Consider the following 16880-nt stretch of genomic DNA (forward strand, 5'->3'; position numbering starts at 1 on the left):
ACCTGGAGGCAGAGCAAAGAGATGGCAAGCAACGTATGGGCTCAGGTAAAGCAAAGGCTCCTCCACTGCAGTTGGTGAATTCACAAAGAATAAGGCTCAATCTCCATCACCTCTTGCTGCCACAGAAGCTTCCTACAACACCATGTCTGCCTTAAACTTGGGAGATGCTGCTGCCATCCCATTACTTTCATATTTGCAGGATTCAGCAAGGTGAAATTAGCCCAGCCTGGGCTCCCAGTAGCCATCCACCCAACCAAATGACAACTCCCTGCTCCTGCAGGAAAACCTGCCCAAGCTGTGACAAATCCCATCCCTTACAGGAGCAGCTGCTGTTGAGGATACGCCATCTCTCCCCAAAAGTTAATGATTTATGGCCTTGGGGGCTGTGCAAAGGGGAAGGGAGGAGGATAAACAAACCATTTACATTGTCTTTACCACCAGGATTTGCATATTTGGCTAACCATTTGATTGCAACACGGTGTCTACAGAGCTGCAAACAGTGGCAGCCGTCAGGCACAGAGGTGAGAGCAGATGGGTGAGCCAAGGCTGGGCAACCTGCTCTAGTGGAAGGTGTCCCTGCCCATGGCAGGGGTTTGGAACTGGATGAGCTTTAAGGTCCCTTCAACCCAAACCATTCTAGGCTTCTGCATCATCAGCTACAGCCTCATGCTGAGCTGTGTTGCCTCATCCCCTTTTGCTGCTCGCTTACTCACTGCTTGGCTGTAGTACAGAGGAAGAAGCACCAAGAACCAGCTTGGACAAGCCTGAGCCTTCAGAAGAGGCAGAACGGCACAGCAGAGAGGGACATCTATTTTCCTGCTTCATGTGCCCAGGAGGTAAGAAGCAGGTTGTTAAGTATCTTAAGATTTATCTGAGAAATGTGCCATCCCAGCTGGAAATACAAGGATATCTTCACACTCATAGAGAAGAGAGGCTCCCCTGCACCCTCCTCCAAATAAATCCTCCTCTTGGAAAGAGTCCTGATGCCTCCTGCCATGTGAAGAGGTATTGTGTACACAAACATGTACTTTCTGGATTCCTTTTCTCCTTGCCCTCTGAGTTCTTAGTGACATTATAAGAACATCAGGTGTGAATCTGATTTCATACCCACAGGCAGATGCAGGCTGCCTCTGGCAGGATTAAGCAGGCAGCCCAAGCCTGGCTCACAAGCCCTGAACTTCCAGAAAGGAAAATCTCAAAGAAAAAGGCAGAAGGTCAAATCCTGCTTTAGTTGCACTGTTCAAATTAGGATATTTCAATGCTTTCATGAAACACTGAGAACTAGAGGCAGGTTGACACCAGGATGAGATCAGTGCCTTGCATCACACCACATCGCGATGCAAACCCAAGCGACCCTCACTGCTACCAGAGTCACTGCTCATGCATGCACCACTGCTACCGCCATGCCAGCTCATGCAGTGGACATAGGGACAAGCCTGCAAAATCCCCTGGGGAATTAACAGCCAGGACACTGGGCTGTCAGTGACACACAGTCACTTCCACACAAGCACCTGATTAATGGGCAAACGGGAATGGAAACGCCGCACATGAGGGATCAGCAGCCTTTGTGAGAAACAACTGTTTTTCAGAGCTCCCTTGGGGCACCAGCAGCTCGTTAAATTGAGCTTCTTTCTAGTAATGAGGTCAGACAGGGCTAATAAAGAGAGATACCACTGGACAAGCCTTGTGCAGGCCCATTCCAACTGGGAATTGCGGGTCTGTGCTGGAGACAGCACTACGCCTATGGTGCCTCCTCCAGCCTGGAGCTGTGCCTGGTATGGGTGTCCTGGGACACAGCTGGAGCCCTGCACAAGGTGCTGGGTGCTGTCTGCACCTTCCTGCCTCCCCCATAGGCAGGGGGAGCAGCCTGGGGTCTCTCACTGAGCCTGTCAATGTGAGATTGCTCCATGCTGCTCAGAGACTGCAGGAGAGAGCAGAGCCCACTGCTCTCCTGTCCCATGGGGGGGCGTGGTGTGTGTTGTACCCACATGGGTACCCAGTGCATGGTGCCCGAGACGCACCCACAGACACCAGGATGCTCCACTGCCTCTCTTCCTGAGGGTTTGGTTTCCATGACAACAAATGATGATGTCAGGGAAGAAGGATGATTCCTGTGAATGCGGAAGAAGAAAAAGGATCATCTCCACAGCAGGAAGCTTCTTGTTGATGTCTGGGGAGAGAAATAACTCCTCTGCCTAACTTGCAGGTGCCCTACCAGTGCCCAACATCTACTGACCCAGCAGCAGAACTGGGGCACAGTACCAACCCTGCAGGCCTGGTTCACCCCTGAGCCCAGGCTCCAGGCACCAGTGATGCAAGAGAGCAGGAGTGCAGGATGGAGCTGGGCTGCTGGTGGTTGGGGTTCTTTATGTCCACTAACACTACCAGTTTTTCTTTTAGTTCCAACCCCTGCCATGGGCAGGGACCCCTTCCACTGGAGCAGCTTGCTCGAAGCCCCTGTGTCCAACCTGGCCTTGAGCACTGCCAGGGATGGGGCAGCCACAGCTTCTCTGGGCACCCTGTGCCAGTGCCTCAGCACCTTCATAGTGAAGAATACAGCACTTTCCTCAATCACTCTTGACAGATGTTTACAAATATGGCTCAAAAAGTGCTAATGACAGCATCTGCAGATCCAAACAGCATCCCTGAACAGTGGAACATCCAACATCCCTGCTCCATGTGATGGAACAGAACGCTGCTCAAGTCAGGGAGCTGCAGCTTCCCTGCAAAGGCACCATGCAGATGTATGTGTCTAATTCCCCCACAGTACAGACTGCAGTCACCAGCTCTGCATTATCTTAAGAGATTAGCAAAATACCACATTGTGTCACATCTACATTGCAGTGCAGCACCGATGTATAAGCCATTCAAGGATCCAACACACTTACTGTACTAAAGTTTGTCAGGCGTTTCGCCCAGCCTATGCCAGAGGTAAGATACGTCTGGATTCCCTTCCAGTTTCCCCCAGCAGGCTCCCATTAGAAGGCATTGAATCTCTTTGTAGGAACTTTCCATGATTAAATTACCTGTCTGTTTTCATTCTGGGTGTTTCAATGAGTCTGATTCATGATGAAATGACTGCTGCCAGAAGAACAGCTGAATAAGCCCATGCATGAAGGGACTGATTCCCCATCCCAGATCCTAGATGTGAGGCCACCCATTAACTCCTCAAGAGCTGCAGCTCCTCCCAGTGTATGCAGGTACATGATGGGAGATGGATCCCTAAGCACCTTGCTGAGGGCTGTCTCCCATGGAGGCAATGGATGGGATCCTGCCATGATGCCCTAGGTCAGGAGGCGTAATGCACTGGCTGAGCATGTTTGTCATTGTACCTAACGGTGGCAAAGCGAAAAGCCCAGTCAAGCCTGGAGCCTTAGGACTGCTCCTTTCATGCTAGGATTTCCAGCTCTTCAGGGTGAATACTATCAAATAACACTGCATTTGTGTAAAACAGAACTCTATCAGCTCTGGGAATGCGCACTGGAGCGTTACTGCATCTACTGCCTGAAATAGAAATCAAAGACAACACAGAGCAGCCTTCACTGCCAAGGTGCATCTCTGCAGATTTGCCACCTTTTTGCCATTGACACCTGCAGCTCTTGGGCATTTCCCATTCAAGCTTCCCATCAAGCTGCAGCATGGATTTCCTGCTTCAGCACTGGAAATATAGTAGAAAAACTGCTACTGGCAGCTGGCTTCTGAATGAGGCTGGAGCATAGTATAGTGTAAATAGCCTTCCCCTGCCTCTTCTGTCCATGGCTCTGTGGGGTCATTCCTACCTAGACCTGGTAACAGAGGAAGTTTCCACGTGCAAGATACTCAGCAATGCTAACGACAGGACAAGACAAATCCATACGAGTCCAGATTTTCTGTGTGTGCCTCCTCCAAATACCGTTTGCAAGAAGGATTTACTTTTACTAATCCAGTTCAATTAAAACCAGGCTATACTACATTCACAGCAGCCTAAAAAGGGTGAGATGCACACACTGAGGTGGGTGCCACTCTTGCTGCCACCCTCTCGAACATCCTGTCTTGCAGTATCATTTTACAGGGTTACCAGTGCTGGTGATGGCTCTACATTCCCTGCCTCTGACACCCAGGGAGGAAAAAGCACAGCAATCTCTAGAAGAATCCAGAATAGAAATAACAAATCTTTATAAAAGAGGTTTCCCAGAGCCCTTCAGACCCTCTATGGAATTCTTTTGGGAGTAAAGTACCCCTAAGGCTCCCTCAACATCAGCTGGGGAGGTGCAGCAGAGCCATTTGCATGTCATGAACAGACCACAGGGAAGCCAAGTGGTTTGCTGAGGATCGACACCCAATCCCTGGGATCTGAATCTGCTAATGCAGACTCAGGGGACCTGCCTGGACCTCTGAATAAGGTTCCTCACCCTGTGTCCATCTGCAGGAAGAGAAACCCATGCTGAAGATCTGGCTTTCCCTGCACACACCTTCCGCAGGCAGCCTGGGAACTAGCTCACTGCTCTCTGCATGGGAAGTCACCCCCTTGACATTAAAGTGAAATAGTAATCCCATTAAGTATGTTTCCTTTAAATCATAGGTATGTCGTGAGGAAGCTAATGACAACCCTTACATGCACATTCAATTCAAATCAGCATATCCAATTAACTTCATTACCTGGAGGCTCCCTCATATCCCAGTCTCCTTCTCTCCTTTCACATTTTCTTTATGCATTTTTTTCCCAAATTAGAATAAAATCTGTCTGTCATGGAGGGCATCACCTTGATTTTTACCCCAAAGGTAGCAGGGAGAAGCCTTGATAGATGGGTTCACTCCACAAAGTCATGATGCTATCAGGCTGAGTGGCTTGGAGCAAAACAGCTCCTCAAGACCAAATGATCTGGTCTCTGAGGGAGGAGAAAAGCCATCCTTTCCAGAGTTATGCTGTCTAACTAAACATTAAATACACTCACTAATCACATCTGGGGCTGCCCTTACAAAACTCAGGTCAGTGGGGGAGGAAACTCAGTCTGAAGGGGTGGTCGCAGTGAGCTCACAGGTGTTGGAGCTGTGCTGCAACCAAGAGGGCTTTTCTCAAGCATGGCCTACTTGAACCATGATCATTCCATGAATTTCCAAGGCAGCCATCAGACACTTTTGTCTATGAGGTGCCAGAGAGGGGCCTAGAGCAGGGCAGGCTGCCACCAGAGCAATGGGAAGGGAACAAACCAGGGGGACCAGTGACAAGCAGCCCGGTAGCATCACATCAGCATCTCATCTCACGCTGCCACTGGACACTGCTCAAAGGCTCCATTAAAGAGGCAACACTGAGCAGCAGCTAAGTCACTTGCAAGTACCTGAACAATCCCCATAGCTCCCCCCTCCCCTCCAGCAAGGGCCACCGAGGCAACCCTGCTGTGCAAAGTCCTGCTGTTCACATTTACTCTTCCTTTTGAACTTCAAAAAGATACGAAAGCCCCATTGGAGCAAACCAACCGCATCCCAGCTTCTCCCTCCTGCTGTTGAGCACAATGCAGACAGAGCATCAAGGCAATGCAGAGCCAAGACTCCTTTCTCTGCTCATGCTTTCTGAGTCCTAATCATTTGGAGACATTTTCCTCCTCCATCCCTTCCTTCAACTCGAAGCAAAGCTCCAGGTGCAAGGAGACAGATCTCCGTTGCCATCTCACTTGGATCTCACCCTTCCCAATAGATTAAATTGCTGGTACCATGTACTCAGATGATCCCTCTTCTCCAGGATGTGCAAACACGTCCTGCTTGTGTGGCTGCATGCCTGAGTTTATACCTTCAAAAAGGGACAGAGCAGAGGGAAGCAGGAGGTAACGTGGGTTCAAGCCTGAGTTTATTCCAATCAGGCTTCATGACCCAAATTATTTATAGATCTGAGATTTCTGTGAACTCAATACTCATGTCAAAAATGTCTCTGTGTATGTGCCTTTCACACCCACATGTGTTTCCCATCTCTTCTGCTTGGGAAATGTTATCTAAGTGTTCAAAGTCACCACCTGGAAATCTGCATCTCCCCAAAGGAAGCACTGGGCTAACTGGGGGAAAGCACAGAGAAGCTCACCAGGGTCTCAGGGAGGAAGCAGGGTTGTAGGCTGCAACACTGGCACCCACATATGCTGCTAAGCACAAAAATGCCAATCCAGCAAACAAACGAACCCAAATTAACTCTTTCTTCATTTAACTGCTTTCTTCTGCACTAAAGCTCAAGCCACAGTCAACAGGCTATTGCACCAAATGCCCCATCCCTGGCAGTGTTCAAGGCCAGGCTGGGCAGGGGTTGGAGCAACCTGGTCTAATAGAAGGTGTCTCTGCCTGTGGACACTTGGAACTGGATGAGCTTGAAGGTCCCTTCCAAACCAAACTGTTCTGTGATTCTACAGATCTGAGCTGTTCCAACAACCTCCCGTGTCCCCTGGCTAACAGCAACCAGCTGTGATAGCAGCATTCAAGATGCTGCTTTGGGGTACATCGTGGGGAGCACTTGGATCTGTTTCAGGAAGAAGAGCTTCCACAAACACAGTCCTTCCCATTCACAAATGGAAAGAGAAGCCTGTGAGAAGAACCCCTTGCTGCCTCCCTGCTGGCTTCTGGAGGTGAAAGCAGCCCAGTGCTGCAGCTCAGACATCCTAACAGGTACCAGTACAAACCTGTATGAGAGGACTGCCACTGAAGCTGTTCTCTCCTTCCTAAGCCTTTATTTCCTCTTTCCATCCTTCCGCTCCCTCCACCCTTCTGGAGAGCTGATCCTCCAAGATAAACCAGGGAGGATGGTACAGAGGCACCATGCAGAGACTAATCAGCAGCTCCCATGTCTTTAATTTATTACTGCATGAGAGGCTCGCTTAGAACAAAGCTGCGAGTTCGCGAGATCATTCGTTTATAAGACTTCTTCTTTGAAAAGCTGTCAGCTCGCACCTTGTCACAGCCCCACTTGCAGCAGCAGCACTTTAATAATGTGACACCTCATGCAAATGAGCTGCTAATTAATTAAGTAGTATTCTTCCGGGGATGGATTCATTAGAATCAGATTTGGGTAGGCTGGCTGGGTCGGATTGCTTTGGATGATGCTTCACAACAGCAGCGTTGCCCTTGCCTTGAGTCCCGGCACTCGGGTGGATTCCCATCAGGATGGAAGCTCTTTCCCATCCCTGAGCCCATGGGAAGGCTGAGCATGCCCCAGTGAATTGGTGCAAAGCAACCTGACCATGTGCACATCACAGACCACACGTAAGAGTGGCAGGGAGATGAATAAAATGCTGGAACGAAGGGCCCAGAGTATTGCCTCACTATTAGGAAAGCCAGCCCAATTCAAAAGCAGGGGGTAGAGACTATTAACTCAGAGGGCTCCAGGGATCAGGCTGCCAGGCAGGGAACCCTGCAAAGGAGCAGTGTTCTTTGCTTGGAGCAACGTGTTGCAAAGAGACTTGCTGGGGGTTCAGAGCTATCAACCTTGCACCTTCCACCAGCATCAAAGTACAACCCATTAAAGGTTGAAACACTCCAGAGTGTCCCGTGGATTTACTCCTCAGAAGGAGGACAGCTCAGGGCATGCCTGCAGCATGGTACAAAACCTATCCACGTCTTATTTGTCCCCTAATAAAGAGCCACAGTGTGCAATGACTTCCCTTCCCTTTTGGTCAGCAATAAGCACCCTTCTCCCTCTACATTCCTGTATTCTTTTTTAAAGGGATGGCTCGGTACCTCTCTGGGCAATGGGAATCATTAAGACAGCAGCACTCTGCTGCTTGCAGGCTTTACATTTTGGCACTGAGCAAGAAAATCAAAGGCACCAAGCATCGGCCTCCCAGAGAAAGGAACGAGGTGGGTGTTGCTGTATATTACAAGGCACTGCACACCAACCTTTCTGCAATGTGCTCCTTCAGCCTCTGCCATTCTTTCCTTACCCCTGCTTCTCCTGCTTTGTGTGGCTTTAAAGCACCTCCTCCCTTACAGCTGTGAAGTAAATGAAAGTACAGGCGAGCAAAGAACCCCAGGAACAGGCAGAGGGGCTTCTTGCCCCTAAAACATCCTATTCTATGTGGTACTAGTAGTCTTTGGCAGGGCTGCACAGCTGGGTTAGCTGGGTGCAAGAGGAACTGCACAGCAGGACAGGCTGATCCCATTCTATCTTCTAGCCCTATCGGTATTATAAAATCATGGGTCATGTCCTGGCTTCTCCCCTTTTTCCTGAGCCCATAGCTGAAGAGACTCATGAGCAAGGACAGAAGAGAGGCACACCTCATTGCTTGCTGCTTGCAGGAGCTGAGCTCTTAGGCAGAAGCTCTTCCCTGTGAGGGTGCTGAGGCGCTGGCACAGGGTGCCCAGAGAAGCTGTGGCTGCCCCATCCCTGGCAGTGCTCAAGGCCAGGTTGGACACAGGGGCTTGGAGCAGCCTGGACCTGGATGAGCTTTAAGCTCCCTTCCAACACAAACCAGTCTGGGATTTCATCAGCTTTGGGGCTGAGCAATAGCCACAGTGGAGGGAAACTGGACAGAGTTAAGCCTAAGTCTTCTGTGACTGACACAAAACACGAGAGGAAGCACAGAGCTGGTATTTCTGCCACTAGAGTTCCTGGGTATCTGCTCAGAATTGCTTGTCACATCCCATTTGCAGCTCTTCACCAAAGTCCCCCAAATAGCTGTGTATCCGTGTTATCCATCCACACCTCACCTGTGCCCTTCCAGCTGAATAATCCTCCACAGCTCGGTGTCAAGCTTTCAACCTCGGATCATCCTCCTACAGCAGTACATTTCACAGCTGAAAGGATTGGTCTTGCTTAGTTTGCTTTGTTGACCTTGAGTGGCCATGTAAAATGGAATAAAAAGCCACTTAGACAAGATTGTCTAATGTCGAGTTGCCTCTAAATGAGCAGCAGCGAGGCGCGAATCTCCCCAAGGAGGGAAAACCTAAACGACTGTCAAGAACTGTCACATGCAAAGCCCGTTCCTCCCAAGCCACGGCTCCCAGCTGCTCAGGTGGGAACTAGAATGTTCCTCAGGAAACATTCTTCTCTTTCCTTTTCAAAAACACCATGTAAGCAATATGTTTCCAATGACTCTGACTTCCTGCCCAGCGCCTCCCGGGAATGCTGCAACGCAAGCCGAACTGCGAGGCACCAAAGGCCAAAACCCAGAAGGAAATATAAGAATCTACATTTTGTTATCTTTTGGTTTTACAAACTTGTGAAGAAATCCTGCCTGGGAGTTTTGCAAAGCCTTAGGTCAGACAGGAGCAGTGAGACAGACGAGGAGACCGTGGGTATTTTTTGGTTTCACTTGTGCATGCAGAGCCAGTCATGTGTTACTGATCAGATCTAACCTTGCTCGGGCAGAGGATGTGAGGAAATTACAGAGCACAGAGCTTCCCTTAAATCCCAGGAGATGAGGCTCTCCCTCCACTGCTGCTCTGGCCCAGGCTGTGGGGAACATCGCATCCCCCTGGGTGACAACCGCAGTGGATGCCCAGCAGGCAGAGATGCAGATAGGAAATGGGTATTTTCTAGTTAAGAGGCAGAGCACAAGAGACAAAAACCTCTCACCAGCCAGTGCCTGACCACGCTGCTTGTACAGAGGCTGAATTTCACTGAAGCAACAGCCTTGGAAGCGGGGTCACTTAAGGACAGGCAGAGCCACAGCCAACCTGGCACTGCCCTCACTCGCAGAGCCCGGCCCTCTTCCCTTCCCAATGCACCACAGCAGCCTGGCTCCTCGCTGCTCCACTCCCTACCTGCTCTGTGCTGGGGTTTTGCCCACCACTGGGCACACAGGAGCGGCACCAAGCATGGTTTCATCAGGGAAGGCAAGATGCAGAACCAAGAAACAGAGCAAACTGCTGGCACCCGGCTCGAGGACATTTGCTTACACAGGGCCCTGTGATGGAAGCACTAAAGCCTCTTGAGAGGATTGAAACAAGCGTAAATCCATGGGAACTGAACTGCTCCTTATGCTTCCCTATCTGCTCATTCACACCCAGATCTCCCCGTCACCATCAGACAGAAGCTTGAGGTGGCTCATGCTCCTTGGCACACGCCAAGGATCACTTTTGCCCTTTGAGCTGTTCCCCAAATGCTATTCTAGAGCAGATCAAGGATAAAAAACCAACCCAAAAGCTCTTCCACCTCTCCACTGTAACTCACTACGCCTTCAGCATATGCCCCTTCCAGCACTGGAGAATTAATCAGCAGATAAGCAGATGAACTGGCTCTGAATAATCTGTGTATACAACACATGTAATGTTGCTGAAACACTGCCTTGAAAACAGCAGAGATTGCTGACCTCAATGTACGCATCCATCCCCATCTCAGGAGACTTGATTCAGCCACCAGGCACACACTACAAGCCTGGGACAGCATGAAGCACCCTGCTGGGCACCAAAGAGAGGAAGAAAAGGAAAGAAGGGGATGGATGGATCAACTCTCAGGTCCTCAAATGTCCAGATTCAAAGTTCACATTCAGCTGGGGAAAGAGAACAACATGAAGGAGCTTGGTGCTTTGCCTGGAATCTCTGAAGCAGCCAGGATGGTGCTGCACTCAGTACTCAGGAACTGCATTCAGTACTTGAAGCTTCAACCTAAGCTGCAAGCATGCAGTAACAGCCCTGGAGCACAAAGCCCCAGCCCAGTTCTGGCAGCAGCGCCCAGGGACAAGGAGCATTTAAAGTGGTGCACAGCTCTTCCTTAGAGGACATGGACACCACTGGCATGTGAACATGAGAGCAGCTACAGCACTATGGTAACAACATGGGGTGACCCAGACAAAGCACACCAGTAGCATTAGATGCCTCCAAACTGGGGGGATGAAGGAATAGAGGGGACACAGCTCCAGGGCTGGAACTGAAGGTGATGGGTTTGGTGGGTACGAGCAGCACGCTGCTCTGCAGAGAGGCTCTGAAAGCCTTGGTCCAGCAGGACCCAAGCAGCCTGTGTCTCATTTCACACTGAAAGGTTTTGCTTGTAGTTTCCTCCACACGATGAGGTGAAGCAGATCTGCCCTGGAGCTGTGAAACACCACACCAGAAGGACTGAGGCAGCTCTTCCCCCGGGTCCCTGCTTCTGCTCACACACCAGCCAGCACAGCTAATCCCTTATCATGCCCATGGCCCAAAATCAACATCATGAGATAGGTTCAAGCTGGGGGCCCGTGGATGGGAGAGACAAAGCTCCAACACATTACTGCTTTTGCTTCCATAATTGACCTGTGGATAAACACATGGCTTCCGCCTTAATCCCCTGCAGCCTCATGAACATCAGCCACGCTAAATTTTTCATGTAATTAAGAGAAAACCCCTAATCCAGTGTAATTAGCTCCCTGATTGCCAGCGTCAGGCAGAAAAGCAGTGTTTGAACAGCAATTCAGGTCTAGCTGGTTAGGCAAATACTCTGTGTGTGGTTCAGTAATTGAACACTGAAACAACTTCCCCTCTGCTGTCCTTAAGGCTTGCTTTCCTAAACAGCACTAAGTGGCTTCATGACTGCAATAGGCCTGATAGCCCTGAAACTGCTGTTCCACCAAGCCCGTTACATCCCTGATGGTCACGAAACAAACCAACCAGTTCCCAGAGAGCAACACTAGCTGCTGCTTTCAGAGTGGTCCCTGCACCGTATCTGCATCCTGAAGTGATTGCCACCAAGTTATTAAGACTGCACCATCTTTAAGTGCCTAAGGATCTGGTGGTCACAGAGATGGGGAAGCAATCTCCTTGTGAGTGATGCTCAGCACCAGCACCACAACCCGCTGGAGCTGGGAGCAATAACAACACTACCACATAAACAAGGAGTTTCATGCTGTAGGTTAAAATCCATCCCAAGCACTGAGCCTTTATGATATACAGTGGTATTTTGCTTCTCCATCCATATACATAAAGGTAAAATTTTAAGATTAAAGTGTTAGAAGTTCGGGAAGTGGAAGCAGATGGGAGAGGAATAGAGAACATGGCTGTAATGTGCCAACAAGGAGGCAGGGAAACCAAGAACGCACAGCTATAAGACGCCTTTGCTTAACCATCCACCCCCTAGCAAAAATGAAAGGATCTGAACTACTTAAGCCACTGTTAAATATTTCTCTTGTCTAACACTATCTGTGCTAGAAATTAGACTACTCCAGTTCTCAACTAGTTACACCTTTCATCTTCAGACTTCTTATTAGACAGTCTCCTAAAATACATCATTTGAAAGGAGTATTATTCTAGGAGGTGTCTGTTGGGGTCTCTCTAAGGAGGGTTTTAATCATCATCCTAGGCTATGATACAAAGGGTTTCTGGGTTTGCTTTGGAAAAAGGCATTAATCTCTGTTCTGCTGGCTTTGGAGGCCAAATTTCTGTGCCTGGGAGACTGCAAAACACCTTCTCGCAGGAAAAAAGCTGAAAACCATTTCCCAGCTTCAGCTTTGCAGGCTCACTTCTTACAGAGCACTTGTTTATATGCTCTGGCAGGCGAGAGCCGACCATCTATGTTTTTGCAGCTATAACTCTTCACAGTGACAGAGGCCACGGGCTGATGAAAGGCAGGGGGCTCTGCCTGCCGCTGCCCATGTTTGGGCTCCAGGCTCTGGTCTCCCCAGCACTGCTCCTCTCCCCTCCTCATCACAGGGATGGTCTGTAAACAAAGCAGCAGCAAGCAGAGCAAGCTGCTCCTTTGTATCAAAGCCAGGGAGATTTCTTTATACAAAAACGAGTGAGAATTTATCAACTCAAAGCTCCTTTTAAAGAGAAGCCCCTAAGGAGAGCAAGCCCAGATGCTTGCTTGCATTGCGCTGGAACGCCAGTTGCTCTCCCCACCCCTTCCCTTCAAACACACATTATTCTCCATGGAAGGCACTGTAGATGAACTATCGACTGCAAACAGAGCCTCCTGGTTGGATGGCAACACATCAATATGGATTTAAGTGAGCGGCGATGATACGGCACAGTTTGGTGCTTTGCCATCACTGCCTTTAGACAGGAACAGCACTTGAAGCCAAGCAAAGGACTTTCTGCTTCAAAGCCACACAGGGAACTTCCAGCCAGTGTCTTGTGGGTGCCTGGTGATCACATCTCACAAAGCAATGCTAGAAACTGCACATCTCTTTGCTCTGGCTCAGGAGGAGGGAGCCTACAGCCACTTCCACAGCTGCATTTACTACCACTGGGACCAGCAATGTGCTCGTCCCTTCCCTTATGAGCACTCTTCAAGTCAAACACGCGGATGGGGACGCTTTGGTTAATGCATTCCAGATGGGACATCAGGTCTGCACACTGACATTGTCAGCAGTCACAATGATGCGGGTGTATTTCATTTCTCTGTCTCATTGTAATTCCAGCTTTTAGTCAGCTTTGGGGAAATCCTTGCCCAAACCCTCAGTATCAAACAGCAACACCACATGAGTCCATGTGTTGACTGGTCTGTGGTCTCTTTGCCTTAGATGTAATGCAAATTCTTTCCATCTCCCATGTGCTCCCAAATCACAGCACCTTCAATGCCTGTGGAGAGCTGCTAGCTGATGAGAGGAGCTGCAGGCAGCTGCAGGCTGGCTGCTGTTTGTGCTTTCACCATTGTACCTCCCATACAAACGGGAACACAGTCCCAGGTTGGGTATATGCAACAGCCACCCCAACATCTTCTGCTACCAGCTCACAGGCAATACAGCTACATCCCAGTGAGCTGGGTATTTTCCCAGCCACTGTTTCACCAGAGGATGGTGGAAGTGGTTCCAGACAGACCCTGTGGTCTCAGAGTCTTTTCACTCATGTTACTGAGCAGTGGCAGGAGATCTGCAGCTACTCAGAAAGAAGCGTCAGGGGGTGGTGAAGGGGACAGAAAGACACATTGGAAGGAAAGGGATCTGCTCAACTTCACCTATAGACAGCTTTTAAGTGACTTGAAAGACAACACGGGGTCATGGAGCTATCAGCTTCCACCCCTCCTACCTCCAGATGCTGAAGTTTCTAATGAGGTAAGTTATGTGACTTGCTCTCGCTAGAAGGAGACCAGGCATCAAACATATCTGAAGCTTTTAGAGTAAGAACTATAAGCTGAGCCAAAACCCCCAAGGGACAGAAATGATAGAGAAAGCTACCTTCCAGGACAGATTTCCCCAGTGACTGAATGCTGGCAACTTCATCAGCCTCATCACAGCTACAGCAGGATGCCATAGCTTATTATCAAAGGAGCTGAGCTACTTCTTGCCTTTCTCTTCCCATTGCACAGGAACTAACACAGTGCCCCCTCCATATCAATACATCTCCATAATGCAATCTGCTAATGATTCCAGGCCTCATATATTGTCAGTGTCACGATTTCTTAGTTATGTCATGGTCTGCACTCGGCTGCAAAGCAATCTTTCAGTGACCTAAAACCATGAGAATCGCATTTTGCTGGTGCTGGAGTCCTGTGGCCTGGCAATTTCAGCACAGCAGGTATTTCTCTGCCTATTCCTGCAGTTCCTAGGGAGGCAGAGCACAAAGCCTGGCTGGGCATCAGGTCCTGTTCCCCGTATCTGGAGTCCTGAGATTTGGGACTTAACTAAGGCTGAGCCAGACGCCAAAGAGCCTGCTCCCAGGAGGCCTTATGTCTTGAAAACTTATTCTAAAGCAGCTTCAAACCCTCCAGTTTTCATTATTAATACGACTTCTTTCATCAGCGTCCACTTTTTGCTTTCTATTTCTGTCTCTACCCTTTTATTGTTTCCCTGTGTGCTTCTATGGGAATGCTACCGAAATGCAGAGCAGGCGACCGCAGCATCTACTCACTCTCTGCTACCAGCATGAATTCATTTCCATCAAAGCTTCCTTCTTGAGTCAAGTTTTAGTTTTCTTTTTAATTCCATCTGTATTTAATCCCAGACAAATACAAACAACAATCTCAGCTCCCTAAGGCCATCACTTTCTCAATCAGTTACAGCCAACTCCAATTAGCAAGCAAGCAACACGAGCAGCTTTGTATGCTCCTAGATCTTTGGGAATGAGCCAGCCCAGAAGGTCCTTTTCCCCAGACTGTCCCTTTTCTCCTCCTAAAGAACTTGTATATTCATTAGAGTCTCAGGCTGTGTGAGACAGAACACACTCGCCTTCGCTTTTGTCATCATGGAAGAGCAGGAAAGGATGCTCTACAGTCTCACTAACAGTGCTCTGTGGTTCTCTGCTCCCACACCTGGAGGCTACCTGCATGCTTTGATTTCTCAGAGGATCCCAAAGCCCCTACAAGTGCTAGAGGCATATTCTTCTCTTGGGTTGCTTTAGCTTCCCTCTTAACCTGCACTTGAAACAGCTTCTTCATAACCTCTCTAAGCCAGGCTGCTAGAGAATCATAGGATCACAGAATGGTTTGGGCTGGAAGGGACCTGAAAGCTCACCCAGTTCCAACCAACCTCACAAAGAAGAGCTTCTGCCTAAAATCTCACTTCAATCTACCCTCTGGAAGGTTAAAGCCATTCCCCCTGTCCTTCCTGGACATTCCTTGACCAGGAAGCAGTGATGCCTCCTGCAGCACTGCCACCTCCTGCCTCTCACTTCTCAGATCATGAGAGCATCAAAAGGACATTCCTTGGAGAAGAAGCCACCAGCTCTCAGCAGAGCTCACCATGTTTGACAGAGGAAGATAGGCTGATGGGTACTGAGCTAGGCACGGACAGCGGGTTGACACTTGCTCTTTAGAGCTCAGACTTGGTAGTGCCCGTGCTCCATCCTGGCTCTGCTGGGCTGTTCCCCCTTTGCTGGGTGCCAGGGCAGTGCTGGCACTCAGCCCCATGCCTGAAGGGACACCCGCACCGAGCATGCCAGCAAGCAGACCGGGCACCTCTGCTCAGCAGCCAGCTCTCCCTCCATTAGTGAGCTATTTTGGGCCATGATTTCAAATGAAAATCTGTATTTTATTAATTATGTGTCTGCTTTGCTGCTGAACTCTTTAATGTGTTTCCCAGCTGTATCCATCTACAGCCATGAAAGAAGTCATTAAATCTAAACGCCTCGAGCGTGTAGCATTTCTCCTAGGGCGCATCCCTCACCTGGGTTAGACCGGAGGTATGAGGCTAAGCAGAGCTGCCATCTCCCACCTCACCTTGTGGGGGCAAAGTAAGGGACATTGTGGGACTGGAGCAGAGGCTCTGCCCTGACAAACCCATCAGGATTGTAAATGATGGCAAAGCAAAGTCCATCTGGTGACGCTGCCGGGTTTCTCCATCCATCTTTCACACTGGCTGGCAAGAAATGCAAGGAGCCAGCTCCAGCGCTGCTGGGCTTCAGCTTAGTGAGCTGCCAGCAGCTGTCAAAGAGACAAGATGAGGATGGCAGCAAGAATCACTTGCAAACTCTTCCTCCAGCCACATTTGCTAACCTCAGCATCCAAGTTAGTTCTGCACCGAGGCCCTTGTACTCCTCCACTCATCTCTTGTTGCACGTACACACCTCTTGAGCAGCTGGGAGAAGGATTTCTCCAATTCGTGCCTTTTCCTACCACATAAGGATATTAGGAAGAGCAGCGTCTGCAGGCAGGCAGATTTATTCACCTGTCCTAACTGGCAAAACTGATTGGGTTTGACAGACATGCAGGGATGTGCAGATGCATTAACGACCAGTTTAGCATGGGAACTGGCAAAGCAAAGCACCTCGCAGATGTTAGTAGAAAAAGTTTATTTAAAGCACATTTTATGGCTGTGGAGAACGTATTAGATCAGCAACCTCCAGAAAAATCACGTCAGGCTCCTTCCCTAACAAATACATTCAAAAGAAGAAAATACAATAAAACACCCCCCAAAAAGTGCAAAGCAGATGAGATTACAAACCACTGAGAGAACTTCGTGCCTTGGGTGAGACTGAAGAGTTCACCAGCACTGAGAAGCAGAAGGGGCTGAAATGCATCAGCCATACCCACCCCATCCATGTGGATCCTCTGCTGGCAGATTGGCCATTCACACGAC

The 16880-nt window shown here is 49.4% G+C and overlaps 1 protein-coding gene across 1 annotated transcript in view; it reads right to left on the minus strand.

Moving 5' to 3' along the window:
- The window catches only part of PLXNA2 (plexin A2), a 153508-nt gene that overhangs the window by 90155 nt on the left and 46473 nt on the right, over window positions 1–16880 (minus strand). The gene's annotated exons all lie outside the window — the stretch shown is intronic.

This window comes from Neopsephotus bourkii, unplaced genomic scaffold, assembly GCF_033783945.1.
Source record: "Neopsephotus bourkii isolate Nb327-2 ecotype Australia unplaced genomic scaffold, CSIRO-AGI_Nbou_v1 NB_1139, whole genome shotgun sequence".
NCBI lineage: Eukaryota > Metazoa > Chordata > Aves > Psittaciformes > Psittacidae > Neopsephotus > Neopsephotus bourkii.